Source organism: Balaenoptera physalus (genome assembly GCF_965194825.1).
Source record: "Balaenoptera physalus genome assembly, chromosome: 18".
In the NCBI taxonomy this organism is placed as follows: Eukaryota; Metazoa; Chordata; class Mammalia; order Artiodactyla; family Balaenopteridae; genus Balaenoptera; species Balaenoptera physalus.
In genome coordinates, this window is record NC_138899.1 from 63,988,100 (window position 1) to 64,006,397 (window position 18,298).

At 37.0% G+C, this 18,298-nt stretch overlaps 2 long non-coding RNA genes across 5 annotated transcripts in view; one reads left to right on the forward strand and one right to left on the reverse strand.

Moving 5' to 3' along the window:
• The window catches only part of LOC309647301, a 144,171-nt gene that overhangs the window by 103,673 nt on the left and 22,200 nt on the right, over positions 1–18,298 (reverse strand). The gene's annotated exons all lie outside the window — the stretch shown is intronic.
• The window catches only part of LOC309647305, a 34,553-nt gene continuing 17,761 nt past the window's right edge, over positions 1,507–18,298 (forward strand). For all 4 annotated transcript variants that reach the window (XR_014255936.1, XR_014255937.1, XR_014255938.1 and 1 more), the window contains exons 1-2: positions 1,507–2,233; positions 7,044–15,151. This is a non-coding gene — a long non-coding RNA (uncharacterized lncRNA). The remainder of the gene's footprint in view (positions 2,234–7,043; positions 15,152–18,298) is intronic.

The window sequence follows — 18,298 nt, forward strand, 5'->3', positions numbered from 1 at the left end:
CACTTTGCGCTCTCCTACTCTCTTCGGGGAAAGATTCTAAGTGAGGGCGGGTCCCCCAATCTTTACAGAAATAAGAAATCAATCAATCGTTACATCAATTCCAGAGGGAAAAACTTTAGGCAGGCGGTCCTAAAAAGTGTGTGACTGAAAGCCTTATCCCTCTTTTCGAACAACTGAATAGCTGCTGCAAAAATCATCTCCTGCATATTCGCAACTCAGAGTCGCGCGCCCCATACGCAATACATCACACCAGCAAAGGGTTAATCTAGGGTGCCTTCAGCGCAGAAAAGGATTCATGATCCGGTACATCTTTAATGAGGAATTTTACAAGAGCCATTATCTACCTATAAAGTATTACTTAAAGTTAAAGCCATCACTGGCTCAAATCATTCAAGAGTTGTCGAGTAAAAACTGGTAGAAACTACGAGAAAAAAAATCACTAAAGGGAAAGACAAATAGCCCTTTTCCTTCCGCCTCAAAGTCAAGAGAGCTCCCAAGAAAAGGTGGGGATTGCAAAATTACCGTTAAGTTCTTCGGGTAAAAACTTTTCGGGAGGAAAACATCAATACAGTTTCAAAGATTGCCTTTTTCCTTGAGACACGTTTCAAAGACTAGAGAAGGAAAAAGTCTTCTCAGAAAAGTGCGACTCTGAGAAGGAAATCGCAAGGTCTAAGCCCCATCTTTCATCTCACCCAAGAACACACCCCCGGCCCCCCCCCCAAGAAAGGACGACACCGTGAGAGCAAATGACAAAAATCCCGAGCAAAAAGCGAAAGTCCAGCATCTTTCCTAGGAGCCCGCTAAAACCTCAAAAGCCTGCCCCCGCCCCATCTTGTCCAAATTGGAAAAGCCAGACGCGGTCAGTGCTACCCCTGCCGAGACCCAGGCGCGCAGAGCCAGAGGGCGGCGTGGAGAAACTCACACTGCTAGGGCATCTCATGCTTTGGCATCAAAGACGACAATATACACGACTGGGTCCCGCGGAGGGTACTGTCCGCACGTCGGCCGGGAGGCACCCGCTACTCCGGGTCCTCAATTTTCCGCCGACCTTAAGTTTTTTGTCACGGGAAGACAGCCGCAGCGGGCCGGGAAAACTGCCATAAAAGACTGCTCGGTTCGGCAATGGGGGAGGGGGCGCTCGTCCCCCTCCTCCTGTCAAGGAGACTCTGCCTGCCGAGCCCCGCCGCGCCCCGTCCCCGGCCCCGGGCGGGGGGTCCTGCTGACAGATCCGCTGGGCGGCGGCCGCTCAGCCGCAGCGCGTCCGCGTCCCGCTCAAACTGCAACTCCCCTCCCCCCACACCCCCGACTCTCCGCGCTCCCGCCACATTCTGCCCGCCGCCGCCTACTCAGACACCCAATTACCCCCAACCCCTACCTCCTCGCATTTTTTGCGATTAAAATGAAGGCGGACCCAGTTCCCACTCCCTGCACCCCCCCACCGCCTGCCGGTCCCACCACTGCCACCTCCCGAGTCCCGCTCTGCTACTTCTTCAGGCTCTTACCGGCTGCGCCAACCCTGGCGAAGCTCCACCAAGTGCCCTTTGCTCGAAGTAATTTTTGGCGATTTTTTTAGTAATTTTTCGGCTGAGTCCTAGTGGCGTTATGCTCTCCGACAGGTTATCCCGTCTCTCCCGCTAGATTGATGAGATCAGGCATCACTCGAAAATGGCGCCGAAAGCGCTGAGGCTCCTCATTCAAATTCGTTAGAGCCAACCCCGCCGCCCCGGGGCATGCCGGGAACGCGGGCTGCCTCCACAGCTGTCAATACCGCCTCCTAACCTCCTTACTCTAGCTTTCCCGACACTCCTGCTCATGCGCAAACTCCTACCCCAACCCCCACGCCTTGAACATGCGCAGAATCATCGCGTGTTCGCCGTTCTGCCTTCGCTTCCTCAGTCGCAGCCCTTCTACCTCTTTTCTTGCGCGTGCGTGCAGCTCCTATGCTCAGCCTAAGAGGTGGAGGGGCTGTGCGGAGTGTGGGCCCGAGGGTCCATAGATGACGTATCAGTCGATAGGCATTTATTCTACTGTTCGAGGAAAACAAATAAGGGTGCAGCTTAGGCGAAAAGAAAAACATCTTATTGCCAATGTCTAAACTCCAACGGAATGTGTCTGAGACCGTGTGCATGGATACACGTGTACTGGAAACAGACCCGCCTGTGTGTACAGCTCTTGCTGTAAGTCAACGCTTTACCGGAGCTATCGCACTTAAGCCTCAGAACAACTTTATGAGGTAGGTACTATTATCATTCTCCGTTTGCAGACCAGGAAACCAAGGCTCAGAGACTTTGTAAGTAATTTCCCTAAGGTAGCACAGGTAGCAAGCACGTGGACGAGTCCGCATCTGTCAGATTCTGGAGCCCGGGCCGTTCTCTACCATGCTGTGCGACCCAACCTGTGTGTGTCTCTGTGTGTGTGTGTGTGTGTGTGTGTGTGTGTGCGCGCGCGCGCGCGCGCGCGTGTGCTGGAGCCCGGTTCTAGGTTCCCTGTTGTGAAGGCACTTTCACTGAACCTAGTTTCTCTCACTGCGTTCTTGTTCTTAAACATACTGTCGATTTTGGAGAGGTAAATGGGTTATTGGGCAGTCTTTGGGATCGCTTAGGGTGATTTTTTAAAAAACGGTTGGTAAGGGAACTTAATCTTGCAAAGATGGGTTTCTGTTGTGTCACGCACTGGTAAAGTAATAATAGCTAGATACCATATATTGACTGTACTCTGGGCTGCCATGGTGCTAAATACACGCTTTACGGAATGATCATGTTTACTGCCCACATCAGCCCTATGAAGTAGGCATTATCTTTATTTTACACAAGAGGACACCTGAGACTCAGATTAAGAAACTTGCCCCAAAGTCTTATAACTAGTAAGTAGAAGCACAAGACCTAGGCAAATCTGTCCAACGTCAAAAACTGGGCACTATGGTAAGACAGTAGATGATGATACAGTTGTCAATACTGGAACACCTTCTTTAAAAATCTCTTTTAATCATTCATTTGCTTGAGAGAATTACCCTACCTGCCACAGGCTAGTTAAGATGGAAAAAAAAAAAAAACAACTGCCATTGATTCTAAATGATTACATTTTAAGATTATTTTAAAACTGGTTGCTTTTTTCCTGATCCCAAGTTACAATGAATTTTCTAAAGAATCCAACAGTTTAAAATCTGGGGCATTGCTACACTTTTTTCTAGTTTTTGTTGTAAAACAATTTGTGATGAATGATAACTGAGCGTACAGACATAAATCATTGTGAGGGTTAAATTAGACAACGCAGGTGAAAATGCCTGAAGTGCTAAGAAGTAAGGAAATGGGAGAAGGCTAGCGTGGTTTGCATTATTGTGGTACAATTGGAAGAGGAATGGATTTTAATAATTTGACATCATCAAGAAGTAACATGGCTGAGTAGTATGGGGCTTACATCTCTATGGTACGTTTGTGCACTGGGTAAGTGAGTAGACTCTGGAACCAAACTGCTTGGGTTAGAGCTCAGCTCTGCTATTTACTAGCTTTGTGACCCTGCATGAGTTACTTTTTCTAAGTTTGATCTTTTGTAAAAGGATTAATGCTGGTACCTCAACCGGTTGTTGTAAGGATGTAAATGAGCTAATATATTAAAGGTATTTGAACAGTGCTTGGTATATTAGTGAATGTTAGCTATTGTTTTAAGTCAGTTATTAACACTGATCTTTTAAAATGGTTTCTTTAGAGGTATTTTAAAAAACTACAGTTAGGGCCATTAGGAATTAGCATTTGTGTTCAAGAGCCCCTTAAAATGATAAATCAACCTGATGAATTATTTTTGCCAAATAGAGTAATGATTTCTGTCAGATGAATAAAGATGTTAAGAGTAACCTAAGAAAATGGAATTGTCTTACTGCTTTTTCTAATTATTAAAGTTAAAGGGAAAAGGGAAAAAACCACTCTAAAATATAAAGTAAAAACCATCCAAATTTCTATCATCTAGAGATAAGTACATATCCTTTGTAATTTAAAAATATACCTGTGGAGAGAATCGGCTAGGTGAAGTCGGGGTAAGTGGTATATTTGGGGAATTTATTTGCAAGATTGTACTAGGACATCATGAATTGGTAAAATTTTAAATCCAGTCCCCTTTTAAGATTTATTCTGTCAAGAGAATTCCAAAGTGATGATGATATTAATAAATAATAACATTTATTGAGTACCTACAATGTGTCAGCTAAGCATGCATATCCATTTTCTCCTTGAATCCTCATAATAACTCATGAGGTGGGTGCAATTATTATCTCCATTTTCCACATACTAAAGTTTATATAGAGGTCACTTTGAGAAGATTTAAGTCCTGTTTTAAGATCCTATTTAATAAACCAACAATCCTTCATTAAAGCTTCTTGATTAACTAATGTGGGAGAAAACAAAATCAAGTAACTTGGTTCCTAAGCCTGAACCCAACTGGAAAAAAAATGGTGTTTTGAAAATGAAGAATTTTATGTTTGACCACAAGGGGGTGCAAATTCCCGAGTTGAATTTTAAAGGAAAAAAAAAAAAGTACTTTTACTTCAGATCATCAGATTCATAGGTAAAAAACTAGTAAGAATACCTTTCTTGAAGTTTAATACTCCACACAGTGATATACTTTATGAGAAGAAAGAACTCAATTATTTAGGGACTCAGCTGGGGTAGAAGTTGTCAACTTTCTTTCATTTTCAATACAGTGAAGAGTTAATCACCCTACCCCCACCCCTTTCCACCCACCCAGTTTGTTTTTCTGCATACTGTTCTTGACTTGTCATAAGAGTAAAACTGAAGTCATAATTTAAAATTTGAGGTTTTACTTGGAAACTGCAGTGCAATCACCAGCAAATGAATGGTAAATATGGGTAGTGTGGAGAGCAGAGGTCTTGTAATTTCAATGCTTTCTTTCCCTCCTGCTGTTTCTGATGAGTAAGCTAAGACTGATGGAATGTTGGCTTCAACATATTAGCTTATTTAGATAAAACTGTGAAAGCTATAGGTCTGTTCATCTTTTAAGGAAGAATGAAGCCTCTTAAAGAAAAACATTTTGAACAGTAACTCAGTATACACTGGTGAATGTTTTAAAAACAATTTGCATAGATGCAAATTGCATAGATGTAAAAGCTACATAAATAGCTTTTATTTTCCTGTTGGTCTTGTTTTTCTGAGGTGGACTTAGTTTTAAAAAAAACTTTTTTACTTGGAAATAATTTCAAATTTACAAAAAGTTGCAAAAATAAAAATAGTTCAGAGAACACCCATATCATTTACGTGCTCTTTTGCAAGGTCTCTGTCTCTCTCCAGATATATATATATATATATATATATATATATATATATATATATATATATATATATTTCTTTATATGCAATTTTTTTCTGAACCATTTGAGGTTAAGTTACATACATCCTGGCCCTTGATCCCTAAATACTTAAGTGTGTATTTTCTGTCAACTTCATAAATTTACATTGAGAAAATACTTCAGTCTACCATCCACATTCGCATTTTGTAGGTTGGTCCTTATAGCATTTTCCCCTCCAGTACAGGAGCCAGTCTGGGGTCAGGCACTACATTTAGTGGGTCTTGACTCTAGCTTCTTTTACTGAAACATTTCCACAGCCTTTCTTTATCTTTTATGACCTTGATATTTTTGAAGAATATAGTTTCTCCCTCCACCCTCCTTTTTGATAGAACATTCCTTATTTTGTTTTTGTCTGATGTTTCCTCATGATTAAATTGAGGTTTTGTATTTTTAACTGGACTACTGCACAGGTGGTATTGTGTCCTTCTCAGGGTACCACTTCTGGAAGCACATGATATCCATATGTCCCTCATTGATGATGTTAATTTTGACCACCTGGTCCATATATGGCCCGAATTTTCCAATGTATAGTTACTGTTTTTTTCCTTCCTGGCAAATAAGCAATTTGTGGGGAAATATTTGAAGATAAAGCTTGCTCTTCATCAAAGTTCCCATTTAAATATAGCATCCATTATTGCTGATATAATTTTACCATGATGGTTGCAAAATGATTCAACAAATCTAATACTCCTTTCACATTTACCAGTCAGCCCACAGCATTCTACTGCAAACAAAGAGCCCTTTCTTCTCCTCTATTTGTCTACTTATTATCTGCATTAACTTATGAATTCCTATGTTTTTCCATTTCTGTATTTACCTTGTTTTCCTGTATTCTTTCTACTATATTTATATGTGTATATTTTGTACATTTTTTTCTGAACCATTTGAATGTAAGTTACACACATCATGACCTTTCACCTCTAAATATTTAAGTCTGTATTTAATTATTTTGGTGTTCGAATTGTCCCAGATTTAGCTAGTGGAAGCACCTTTAGTTTGGGTCCTATGTCTTTGTTGTATGTTTATATCATTTTTTGGGAGTGCTTCTTTGCTTTCTGGTATAATAAGATGTTCCAAGTTTAGCTTGTGCTTACCCTGCCGTAGCCCTGGTGTTACCTTTTTCTCCAAAAAGCCCTGTTTCCTCTTAGTGGAGAATGGTATTAGAGATCAAGGTTAGGTATGCTCATTGCTGCTTCTTGGACCTTTCAGGAGACAGAGCTAGGAAATATATACATATATATGCACATTAAAATATGCATACACTAAGATGTACATATAAATAAAATTAAGCTCATGTATATTATTATTTGTATTATAATTGAGAAGATATCATAGCAATATTTATAAAGTTCTGAATAAAGTCAGTGAAATCACAATCCACATTAACAAGTCATACAATTTTCATGTTCCCTTAGTAAATGTCTTTACATATAATTTTATAGGGTCATAGTGTGAAATAGTTTCCTTTGTCTTTTTCCACTTAACATGTAAGAAGCATCTGAGTTACTATATCATTTTTACAATCTCATTCTAAATTTCTCTGCTATGTATCATTTAGCAGATTCTACCATTCTTTTATTGGTGGACATCTAGGTTGTTTCCAATTTTTTGTTATTATAAATAATTCTGAAGTGAACATTTTTATGTTTTCCTAATTAACTTTCTTATTTATTCGTTTATTTATTAGATGATTTCTCAGAAGTGGGAATACCAGTTCCCAAAAGGTAGGTATGTTTTGATGGGTTTGATATGTACTGGCACACAGATTAGTCAAACATTTACCAAAGTCCATATCAGAATTGATATATAGAGATGAGAAGTATGTAGTCCCTGTTAGCAAGGAGCTGAAAGTCTAATGGAAGAAAGATAAATTCTTTAAAAATTATAATTTGAAATGTACAGGAAGAACATTAACCCAGGTAAGGAATAGGTGGCTCCGGAAAGCTTTTTAGGAGGGAGGTGGTGGTTGAGCTGTGTCTTGAAGGATACCTTGGCGAAGCCTTAGAGGAACCAGTGTAAAAGAGAGAGCAGAAATAGGCCATAGAAAGCATTTTAAGCATACTCACTGGAGTCTAAGAAAACAGAGGAGTCAGAAAGAACCTGGCATGGTCAAAAATATTCAGGTAGTTGTGTGATTTGTTGCCTAGGTGCTTTGGAGGAGTTGAGAAAGGTTAGCCTGATCAAGTGGATAGAGGTTAAACTATGAAGGGCCTTACATATCACTTTTATATTGATGCAATTGAAAAATCTTAAACCAATGAGTAATACGATCAGATTTATATTTTAGAAATTCACTTTAACAAGGGTACTGGAGAACAGATTAGAAAATGCAAGAGCGGTGATAGAAAGTCCTGCAGAGGCTATTGTAGTATCTAGGCAAGAAATAAAAAAGTATTTGAACCAAAGAATTAGAAATGATGGTGAAGTGAAGTATAAACAATATTGGATTTACTTACTCAGTATTAACTATGTAACTATTCCCAGGTAACTATTTAGCACCTACTCTGTGTTATGTATTGTTCAAGGTACTGAGCATATAGGGATGAGCGTAACAGCCACAGTTCCTCCCTTTATGGTGTAGTCTACTGAGAGAAACAAGGATTAAGTTAATAATCATACAAATTACAAATGTGATAAGTACTATAGCAGAAAAACACAGGATGCCCTAAAAGCGTACACCATGGGGACCTAACACTGGAGATTTAAGTAAGGCCTTTCTAAGGCGGGACAGTTAAACTGAGACTTAGGAAAGAAGACCACTCTAGGCAAAGGAGGAGTGTATGTTAATGTCCTGAGCAGAAAGGACCAGTAAATTCAATGCCCATGAGGCTAGAGCAGAGTTAGCTAGGATGGAAAAAGTTGGAAGGTAAGACTAAAGAGGTTTAGGAGCCTTTGTATAATACATGGAGAAGAGAGAGAAGGAGGCGTGTAGCAAGACTCCTAGGTTTCTGGTGTGGGCAACTGAGTGTCTCTTGGTACCATTTCCTGAGGGAAAATAGAACAGGTTTGATGGATTTTGATATGTGAAATGTTGATTTTTATATGCCTTTGGGCCAAGTACATCCTTCCATCCTCTGTAGAGATAACTGGATATTAGGATTGGATTTTTGATTTGGAAGTAAGTCTGGAATTTTGAGGAAGGTCTGGTTTGCATGTTGTCTGTAGATTTACTAGTTGACCAATTGTAGATGGTAGTTTAAACTGTGGGATTGGATGAGATCACTGAGGGACGTATGTAGACTGATAAAAAGGTTCAACACAGAATCTTGGAGAACATTGGCAGCTACACAAAAAATGTATACACCGGAAAAAAATTTGCTGTAAATAGTAAAGACACATGACAAACTAAAAAATATTTTTAACATATAAAGTAGGTAAAGGGTTAATATCCTCAATATATAAAGAGATAGGTCTATAAGAAAAATAGAGTTAACCAATACACAGTTAGCAAAAGGAGAAAAACAAATACAAGTTTTTCTTGTTTTTCTTTTTCAAACAAGTTCTTGGAGAGGTTTTATTTATTAATCAAACTTTAAGTACTTAAGGAAAGCAGAAGTTATAGAAGTTATAAAATTCTAAATGCTAAATATTTAAGAGACCTTAAAAAGCATCCTTAAAAGTGATTGCTGTTAAAATTTACAAAGACTAACCAGAGTTTCAAGTTGAATTTAAAAGTTAAGGAAGAAGTAAGTTTTTTAGTTCATAACTTTGATAAGAATTTAAATGACCCCTGAATATTCTTTTCAATGCACGAAAGACATTTAAAAAACCTCTGCACATTGATGGTGTGAGTGAGTAAAGGCTGGTGGCAATGTAAATTAAAGCAGACCTTTTGGAAAGTAATTTAGCAGTAATAAAAAAGATTATAGAAATAGTCATGTTTTTCCTGCCAGAAATTCCAATTTCAGGAATCTAGGTGAAATAAATCCAAACTATGGAAAAAGATCTATACAGGAAGATGCCCATTCCAGCATATTAAATAAAAGCAAAAAGGGGGGGGGGTTGGGTTGAAATGTCTAGTAGTAAGATTATTGAGTAAACTGTGGAAAATTCACTGGATTTACTATTAGCTTCATCACAAAATGATGCATACCAACTGGAAAAATGTAAGTGCAAGATGTAGAGGTATAATTAGGATGATTGGAACTACTCCTAAAAACACACAGAGGAAAAATACAAGAAAAAACTTTTAACGCATATCAAGGTTTTCTGATCAAAGCTAAAAAAATAAAAGCCAGTCTAAAATTTGGCATTGTTGACACTGCCAAACTATCTTTCTAAGGAACATTGATAGTCTGTGAGCTAGTCCAGTGATTCTTAAACGTTGAGAATTTGTTGACAGTTAACAGATTCCTTCTCTAGAATCATGTGCATAGGTGAACTGTTTGCACGTAATTTTAGAGATGGATGATGGTCGATGGAGTTCCTGAAGAAAGGTAGAGGAAAATGATTCATTTATATGATAGGCATAATAATGGTTCTCCTAAAGATGTCCGTATCCTAATCCCTGGAATCTGTGAATATGTTATGTTACATGGCAAGGAGTTTTCAGGTTGCAGATAGAATTAAGGTTGCTACTCAGATGACCTACAAATAGATTATCCTGAATTATCTGAGTAGGCTCAATATAATTCCACAATTTTTCTAAATGGGGAAGAGGGAAGCAGAATAGTCAGTGTCAGGGTGGTGAGATGTGGAAAGACTCAACCAGCTATTGCTGGCTTTGAAGTTAGAAGGGGGCCATGAGCCAAGGAAGGACGGCAACCTCTAGAAGCTGGAAAAGGCAAGAAAACAGATTCTTTCTTAGATCCTCCAGAAAGGAATGTAGCTCTTGCGGGATCTTAGTTTCCCGAACAATGAGTGAACCCCCGGCCACAGCAGTGAAAGTGCCGAGTCCTAACCACTGGACCACCAGGGAATTCCCCAGTTCTGTGAGAGTTTCATAATGGCCTGGATTCTGTCTGTCCTTGTTCTGTGTCTTCAGCATAGTTACTGGCATTAATATTTAACGGGAATGAATGGAACTCAGCAAAGAGAGACAGGATCACCAATTGCTCTGCCACCTGAACAAATTTGAGAATTACTTGTTTTACTCTATTATGTTCTGTGTATTATAATCTGTGAGTTAAAACTGTAAGAATATAAAATGGTAAATATTTGCTCTATATTGATTGTTAAGGCTGTTTTCTGAAATAAACTGATGTTTACTGAGTATCACTTATGAACAAGGTATTTTGTTTTAAGACTGTACTTGTTTATTATCATATATTTAAAACATTGTGCTATGAATAGCTATGCTTAGGATTCTCCCCCTCCAGGAATATTATAACTAGTAAACTAGAAGAATTATAATAAAAGGCAAAAAGAATAAGGTTTAACAATGGCTGGTTTGAAAATGTTTCTAATCTGTGTCATATATCCATAGCTATTTATTTTCTACTATGAGTTTTTAATTTTTCAAATTTAATATTTACCTGATAACTTCAAATTAAGCTTCTAATCAGGTTAGTGTATTGGTAAAAATATTGTATATATGGGTAAAGTACTAAATCTAAGTATTTTTCTGTACTTTTTTTGTTTAACAAATACATCAAAGTACTTTTTTAGGTCTGTGAAGTGGCAGACCTCAAGACAGACAACAACTGTTTCATTAGGTTCACAGTATCTAGTACACTAATCATAAACCTGTACAACATTTACTGAAATTTGTTGGTAATGTGGTGAGTTTTCCCCACATATTCACCCATTTACATTCCCTTTTTAAAATGCAAGTGTGTCATTTATTTCAGATATTGACAGAATCTTTGTTCTGTGAAGTAAATTTGGTAGTTTCTTTTCCCTGTAGCTAATTGATACATAAAAAAAGCAATGATAAAATCCTCCTCAGAAGTAAGAGAATGGACTTAGGACATGGGGAGGGGGAAGGGTAAGCTGGGACGAAGTAAGAGAGTAGCATTGACATATACACACTGCCAAATGTAAAATAGATAGCTAGTGGGAAGCATAGCACAGGGAGATAAGCTCGGTGCTTTGTGACCACCTAGAGGGGTGGGATAGGGAGGGTGGGAGGGAGATGCAAGAGGGAGGGGATATGGGGATATATGTATACGTATAGCTGATTCACTTTGTTATACAGCAGAAACTAACACAACAATGTAAAGCAATTATACTTCAATAAAGATGTTAAAAAATAATAATAAAAAAAGTTACTTAAATGGTTCATAACTATATGCTTTAATTAATTACATATCAGTTTATAAGTACTTTATTATCCATAAATATTTTTGGATGACCCTTTAAAAATCAAAAAAGGCAAAAAAAGAAACTACTCTTAGAGTAGTTTCTTTTTAGAGTATGTCCATATTAGTTATAGGGGAGAAAATTTACACATGGATCAGGAAATATACTTCTGTTTGGGGAAATTTACTTTGCATGGTTTAGAGCCCCAGTTTCTGAAAGTCATTTATAACAGATTCGTACATATTTTCAACTCTGATTCTGTTAGGATTATGGAGGTATAAGGTTTTTTTTCTCCTATATAAAGAATTGTTTTGCTCCACATTCGTGGAACTAACATTATAGGACTGAACTAACATTCACTTACAATTAATAATTGTAATATTTACTGAAGAAGCATGAACTACCCACGTCACAACCCATTACCAATAAGGATACCTGGAAAGGGATAAACCCATTTGTTTGTTATCTACTTTCTAAAAAATTAGTGTGAAAATGCTGGCCTTAAATGATATATTAAATACAGTGTTTTGAAACATTGTTTTAAAATAATTTAAATTTCCTTAGTAAAGGAAATTTAGCCTATTCAGGTTTGGAATCGTAGAATCTTAATAGATAAAACACACCTATTTGTAACTGCCCCCTGGAGCTGCTGAGAACAAACTCAGTCCCACCTACATGCGATAACCCCTTAAGTATGACTTCTAGTACTTTCAACCACGAGGACAACTGAATCTCCATTCTCCAAACATCTATGATTTTAAACCCCTCACAGTCCTGGTTTCTTTCTCTGGTTGTTCTCCAGTTTAACAGAGCCTGTCTCAAAAAGTGACACCCCAAATGGTAAATCATATACCATATATGGTCTAAAATACACAAGCGTTGGTTAACTTTTTGCCTGGTCATTAAAATGTGTGTATTTGGGGAGCAATTTAAGTAATAAAAAGGACTGGTAAATAATAGTCATGGATCTATTATTGACCCTTTATCAAAGGAAAATTGAATAATAAACCTTACATTGAGTAAAAAATGTTTAAAATGACAACTCATGGCTTTCTCAGAGACTTTATTGACTCGGGATCAGCCTTGTCCTGGAAGTTGAGGAGGACAGGAATCTATTAACATTTATTTCTTATTCCTTTCTACTAAACAGAAGTAAAATTGGGACTCTCTGGTCTCTAGGAGATATGACTGAGGATGTATGACCGGTTCTCTATGACAGTTGAGCCTCATGTTACATTTCTATTCTTAATATGTAAAAAAATTACTTCGTGTAGAACAAATCTATAGGGAAATAAGGAGAATAAAATACAGCACATTCTCTTTTGGCAAAGGAATGCTTACGTTTAAAACAAATTAACTTTTTAAGGCAGCTCTGAAGAAGTAATTTATTTTAAATAGGTGAACAGTTTACAGCTCTTATGGGAACACTTTTTCCTTACTTTTCTTGGTCATAGGATTAGGCCCTATGTTTTTAATTTAACTCCTTTAATTTTTGCTGTTAACATTTAATTTACTTGATGACCCCATACTGTTAACTTTTGACCCAGTGAACTCGGGAAGGTATATACAGACCATATACCTGATTTTAAAGAAACTCTTAAAGAAAAATAATGTTTGAAGTGAAACAGAAGATTAAATTCATTTCAATGTTCCATGTAGAGAAGTATCACACACATACTTAACCAAAGAACTTTTATCCCCTTTGGAGGATGTATTTTTATAAACATGCGGTTTTTACAATTAGATGTTTATGCCATTGGCAAAACAACCGAAAGCTGATGTGACTGAACTGCAATATTTCTAATAAACTGCAAAACCACTAATACAGTATAGTAGATATGAAACCTTTTCCTGATAAGAAATTCTTATAGCATGTAACTAAATCTAATGGTCCTTCCATCTACCTTTACTTATACCCAATTTCCTTTCCTATCATAAAATTGAAATTCCTAAAGTTGAATCCTTTAGATGTAAAAAATGTTAGTACATATAGTTGTTAATTATGATAAAGTTCAAAGCTTCTTCTAAATTACTTGATGTAAAGATACTTTGTACATAACTTTTATTTGCCCTTAAAACTGGACCTGTGGACTTGCTTTTGAACATTTCCTCCCTAATTATAAAATAATATATGAGTCCTATTATTTATTGAACTGTTTAAAATGCAGCTTAATAATTATTATGGATATCTTCAAATATGCCACATTTACTTTATTCAAAAATGAACAGATAGTTAAGCAATAACTGCTATATGCTAAACACCTTTATGTACAGGGGTATTAACAAGCCTTCTAATCTCTGGAAATACTGCAAGCTATATATGTTTCTGTATAAAACTTCATGGTTTGCTAATAAGGTATCATGGTTGTTGTTTCTTAATTTAAATACTAAGGGAATGTTATAAAAGGTGTTTTAATTTCATTTTATTTTTTAAATAAATGGAAGTATTTTTGTGTGTTTTTACGGCCATGGAGGGAAATAATGAGATTTTGCACTAGGGAAGTAATGCTTGGAATAGAGGTTAAAATAAGGTAAGAAAGCAGGTCTTAAGTGAGTAAATGGAGTGAAAAAAGCTGGAGTGGTAAGCAGTTGTGGTCAGAGATCAAGATATTGGAGTCTAAGGCCATGGAGTAATTCCTTGGTGTGTGGCTCTGGGTCTGGAAGGCTGAATGAAGTGGTTGTAAGATGGTGGAGTTCAGGGTTGTTGGGTGGGTTGTCTGTATGGACATGGAAACGGCGCACAATAGCAGAAAATGCAGGGGAGGTGGAAACTGGCAGCCAAGTGCCCAAGTCCTCGATGAGTAAGGGAGGGAGTGACTGGGCAATTAAGTAATGACAATGAAAGAGAGGAACAAGGAATAAAAAATTTCCAAGACTGTTAATCATGCCCACAAATGAAGAGTCATGAGGGCAAGGACTAGGTCTTATTTAATGCCGCAAATATTTGTTGAATTAATGAATAAACAAATGATGACCTTATCATTTTGAATAGTATTTATTCATGTTGAATAAGTATTTCTGAAAACTTTGTGTTTTTCTATTATAAGAAATTGGTATTAAAGAAGATACAAATGGGCAAGAGGTAGAAAAAGGTGAATAATCCCACACCCAGAAATAACCACTATTAACCCCCATTATTAAATTTTCACACCTGTTTTTTGTTCATATATATTTCCTAGCAGTAAATATTCAAGTATAATGTACTTTAATGACTGAATAAGTATTCTACTATAGAATATAAGGATGTACCATAAGCAGTTTCTTATTTGGGAGTATTTATATTGATGCCTACCAGTTTTTCTCTACTGGTAAAAGGAACAATGTATCAATAATAGTTAAATTTTTGCCTTATTTATTTCCTTAGGATTCAGTCTTAGAAGTGGATTTTCTGGTAGGGTCTTCATAATGAGCCTATTTATCTTTATTTTAGGTCTGCTTCTTAACAGGCTTGTTTATATGCATTCTTATTCTATCCTGGATTGGAATCAGAAAATTGGACAGTGTTGCAGGTTCTGACTGATGCAGGCACACCGACAGTGATGAAAGTGAGAACTGGTAAGTATAAGTTCTTCTTCACAGGAATAATGATGGGTGTTTTAAAAACTTGGAATCAAGTACACTTTTCATGATTACAATAAGAAATGATTCATGAGCTGAATAACAGGATATAGTGGTCAATTCAGAAATACATATTCAAATTAAATAAAAACCTCTATGAATAACCTACATTTGTTGACAGCATCCAATTTTAGGAGAGATTTTAAAAAATCGTGAATAGGGACTTCTATGGTGGTCCAGTGTGGTAAAGAATCCGCCTTCCAATGCAAGGGACGCGGGTTCGATCCCTGGTCAGGGAACTAAGATTCCACGTGCCGCGGGACAACTAAGCCTGCGTGCCACAACTGCTAAGCCCAAGCGCCTCAACTAGAGAACCCACGTGCTGCAAACTGCAGAGCCCACGCGCTCTGGAGCCCGCGTGCCACAACTAGAGAGAGAAAACCTGCGTGCCACAACTAGAGAGAGACGCCTGTGAGCCACAACGGAGATCCCACGTGCAGCAACTAGGACCCGACGCAGCCAAAACAAAATTGTGAAGAGTCATCAAAGTCACTGCTCCTCAAGACTTTTTCACAAACGTGTGGTTTGGTTAATAGCAGAGAAGAGTGAATAATAGCCCTAGAAGCTTGGTCCCAAGATAGAATTTTCTTTAGTTTCACATTTTATCTTAAATTTAAAATGAATGTGCATTGTATACCGTAATAGTACTATGGTTAGTATAAATACCACGCCACGTGGTATACATTTATACCACGGTTAGTATAAATGTTAGTGTGCCACAACTACTGAGCTTGTGCGCTTCAACTGGAGAGCCCGTGTGCTGCAAACTACAGAGCCCACGCACCACAACTACTGAGCCCGAGTGCCACAACTAGAGAGAAGCCCGCATGCAGCAACAAAGAGCCCGTGGGCTGCAACTAAAGACCCGACACAGCCATAAAAATAAATAAATAAATAAATATTTAAAAAAAAGAAAATCGACTGTTTAAACAAAAATAATCACAATGTATAATGGGGGTTACAACATGCATAAGTAAAATATATGATAACAATAGCATAAAGGGCAGGAGGGGAAAAACAGAAGTATAATATTTGCTATATGTGAAGTGGTATAATATCACTTGAAAGTAGGCTGTGATAAGTTATATGTGTAGACTATAAACCCTCAAGCAACCAGTAGAATAATAAAACATTATTAGGTAATAAGCCAACAAATGAGAAAAAATGGAACCATAAAAAATTCAATCTGAAAGAAGGCAGAAAAAGGAATAAAGGAACAATAAACAAATGGAACATAGGACAAAAGGAACAAATAGAAAACAGTAAGATGATAGACTTAAATCTAATCATATCAATAATCACATTAAATGTAAATGATCTAAAAATCCTTATTAAAAGGCAGAACTTATCAGATTGATAGAAAGACCCAACACACTTTACATATGAAAAGACAAAAACATTAAGAATGAAAGGATGGAAAAAGATATACCATGCTGTTGCTCACCCTAGTCGAAAGAAAACTGGTGTGGCTAGATTAACATATAGAAACAAAGTAAGATTTCAAAGTGAAGAATATTACCGGAGATAATGAAGGTCATTTCATGATAATAAAGGGGCCAGTTAATCAGGAGTACATAACAGTCCTAAATGTTTATGCCCCAAATAACAGTAGGTTCAAATTATGTGAAGCAAAAAATGATAGAACTGCAAGGAGAAACAGAAAAATCTACAATTATAGTCAGAGATTTCAGTACCCCTCTTTCAATAATTGCTAGAACAAGTTGAAACCTAGCAAGGATATAGTAAACTTAAACAACACTACCCACCAATATTACCTAATTAACTTTCCTAGAACATTCCACTTACAGTAGTAGAAAACACATTCTCTTTAACATGAAACATTTACCCAGAGTGAGCATATTCTAGGCCAGGGGTGCGCAAACTATTGCCCTGGGGCCAAATCTAGCCTGGTTTTGTATTGGCCTATGACCTAAGAATGGTTTTCACATTTTGAAAGATTTCTAAAAAAAAAAAAAAAAAAATTGAGAGACTGTATGTGGCCCACAAAGCTTAAAATATTTACTATCTGACCCTTTACAGAAAAAGTTTGCTGACCTTTGTTTTAGGTCATAAAACATGTCTCAGTATATTTTAAAGGATTCAAGTCATGCTGAAGTATGACCTGACCACAAAGGAATTAAATAAGAAATCAATAACAGAAAGCTACCTGGAAAATCCCCAAATATTTTGAAACAAAATAACATGCTTTTATATAATCCATTGATTAAAGAAGGACTCAAAAGTGAAATTAGAAAGTATTTTGAACTGAAGGAAATAAAAATACAACATATCAAATTCTGAATAAATGAAATGCCTATATTAGAAAATACAAAAAATATCTCAAATCAATGACCTCAACTTGATGTTAAGATACTAGAAAAAAAAGAGCAAGTTAAACACAAAGAAACAAAAAATAAATCATGAAATAATAAAGATCAAAGTAGAAATCAATGAAATGGAAAACAAAAATCAATTGAGAATATCTGTGGAATGAAAGCCTGGTTCCTTGAGGTCAGTAAAGTTGATAAACTTTTAGCCAGACTAGTCAGGAAAAACAAACAAAAAAAAAGAAGACACGTATCAGGAAGACAAGTAATCAGGAATGAGAGGAGGTGACATCATTACAAATTCTACAAATACTGAAAGGATAATAAGGGGATATTATGAACAACTTTAGGCAAAAAAAATAAAAAGAGTCAACAACTTAGATGAAATGGCCAAAGTCCCTGAAAGACATAAACTACCAAAGCTCATTCAAGAAGAAATAGATAACCTGAATGGTCATTTGTCTGTTGAATTATTAGTTTAAAATATTCCCACAAAGAAAACTTCTGGTCCATAGGGCTTCACTGACAAATCCTTCCAAACATTTAGGAAAAAAAATAATACCAGTTACACTCTTCCAGAAACGTGAAGAGGAGGGAATACTTCCCAACTTGTTCTTTGAGGCCAGCATTACCCTGATACCCAAACCACACAAAGACATAACAAGAAAACTCAGGCCAATCCCCCTCATAAACGTGTAAAAATTCTAAACAAAATTTTATCAAAATCCAACCATATATAAGAAGGATAGTATTATTG